Genomic DNA, 2,227 nt, shown 5'->3' with positions numbered 1-2,227 from the left:
TTTAAGTAGAAGTCCTCATATGGTAGGACCAGTGATTATAGTGTGTGTGTTACATTGTCCTCATATTGTTGGGTAGCAGAACTGTACAGTGTTAAGTTTCTATAGAATCTGGTATAAGGAAGTCAGATCCTTCTGTAATAATGTTCACTCATACAAATATGATCTGTAGTTAATTATCTAGTCGGGATTTACAGTACAGAATGTTTCTGACGTTATATTGTTGTCTTTTGTTGCAGACACCAAGTGCTGAGGTCCTGTCTCAACTTTGTACAGACCAATTGGTGAGTGACATACCCACTTCATTCTTCCAACAGGTTACACATTATTTTTTTGTATTTAGTATCAAGTATAGGTGTCAGTTGGGCCTAGTGCATAAATGAAATGCACTTTGATTGTATTAAAACAATCAGTTTGAGTCAAAGTTAACCAAAATCAACATTAGCATTAGGAGAAAGTAATTGTCTATACCATATGTTAGTCCAAACTTTCCCTTAAAGCATCAGCTTGATCTTTATTCTGACTACATTTGATATTTTTGTCCTTTTACACATGTTTTTTTCCATTTAACCTCCCACTGATCAGTTTACATGATTTAATTTCTTGGGAAATAGATGGCTTTACATCAGTGTTGGGTTTAGAGCTTTTATTGACAACAGCAGGAGAAGTAAGAAGTCAGGAACATGAACTCTACATGTGTTCAGTCGTCATGTCCTCATATTGTTTTAAGCTGTGAAGGACATGAGTGTGTTTAAGTAGAAGTCCTCATATGGTAGGACCAATGATTGTAGTGTGTGTGTTACATTGTCCTCATATTGTTTTAAGCTGTGAAGGACATGAGGACATGGGCCCTCTGACCACCACCAGTAGGCAACGGGTGAAGTGTCTTGCCCAAGGACACAATGACCAAGACTGTCGGAGCCGGGGCTCGAACCGGCAACCTTCCGATTACAACTCTTGAGCCCCTTAGCCCCTTAATTTTAGAATTACACACTGCCCAACGCTGACTTTTCCTACAATGCAGAGAAAAAAGCAAACAGACCTATTGCATGCATTGATTCTCATATTTCACTGTTACTTTTCAAAGGCTCAAGGACCAAGTATTCTGGGGTTCCAAGCCACACGCTTTACTCAGCTGCCCTGGACAACATGAAGGGCACCTCTGCCTCAATCACCCTGGACAACAAAAACATTAGCAACACTTCACCAAGAAGGGGTAAACGCACCCAAATACAAAATGTTTTAGCTGAATATACTTGTGATCAAAGGACAAGTTTATTGTTTTCAGACATGACACTATTGAGAGCTTTTATCATAAATCCTTTCATCTCATTTGATTCCCAGCAGAACACAGCACTTCAAATGGTTCATTCCAAGCATCCTTAAAGGAGCAATAAGCAATATCTTTTCACTGCTAGGTGTGCTGTTGTGCACTGCCTGTAAACCAAACCAAAGTCTATGGCTGGAGATCAACACAGAGAGAGGGATTATGACTTCATGCTGTACTCCAGATGTAATTACACCTCTAGTTCTTCACATAGCCATTTTTAATTCCTTCAACCTAAGTATGATGAATTGTGCTTATTGCTCCTTTAAAGTGCTCCAGTAGAAAGCAAGGTTTAAGAACATTTTGCATTCACATTAAGATATTTTCTTTTGTTTCCATTTATGACAGCTGGGAAGGTGAGAATCAAGTGGACAAATGATGAAGTGAAGGTTGCTGAGCGGCACGTTTCACTTCATAACAAGCTGCAAAGTACCAGGTAAAAAGGAATGTGACTGCTGCCTCCAAGCAGAGCCGGCAGCTCTGAAAGGCAGAGACTGGGTTCTCATAAGGTACTACATCCACAACAGGATCATAGCATTAAAAGAAAGATGCAAGAAAAAAAGAAACAAGCAAGAGAGATACTTTGTTACTTCCACAGTTATGTCAGTATTGCAGTTTTCTGTATTGCATTGTTCTTACTCATAAATCTGTGGTTTATGCTGGGTGCTTTTTGCAATTAAATGATAAGAAAGGCAGATAATGTTCCACGTTTTTATTCACATGAACATTCACTACAAAATGAATTAATGCATTACAATATTAAGACTTAAAAAGTAGACTGACCACATTTGACCTATGTCTTTTTTTAAGTCTCTACACAGCTCAGATTTACTGTTTTATTAACACATAAATGTCTGATATTTCTGTCAGAAGTTACCCGACTGGTGAGCATTACTATTGTGC

General features: G+C 38.5%; 1 long non-coding RNA gene across 1 annotated transcript; it reads left to right on the top strand.

The window, feature by feature from the left end:
- The first annotated feature begins 235 nt into the window (after window positions 1-235).
- On the top strand, window positions 236-2,024 carry LOC148096119 (uncharacterized). Its single transcript, XR_015717208.1, has 2 exons — window positions 236-281; window positions 1,085-2,024. It is a non-coding gene; the product is annotated as an uncharacterized LOC148096119 (long non-coding RNA).
- Window positions 2,025-2,227: the final 203 nt, after the last annotated feature.

The sequence above is a fragment of the Neolamprologus brichardi genome, chromosome 23 (genome assembly GCF_056152115.1).
Source record: "Neolamprologus brichardi isolate AB-2024 chromosome 23, ASM5615211v1, whole genome shotgun sequence".
In the NCBI taxonomy this organism is placed as follows: Eukaryota; Metazoa; Chordata; class Actinopteri; order Cichliformes; family Cichlidae; genus Neolamprologus; species Neolamprologus brichardi.
This window is presented reverse-complemented; position numbering and strand designations above follow the sequence as displayed.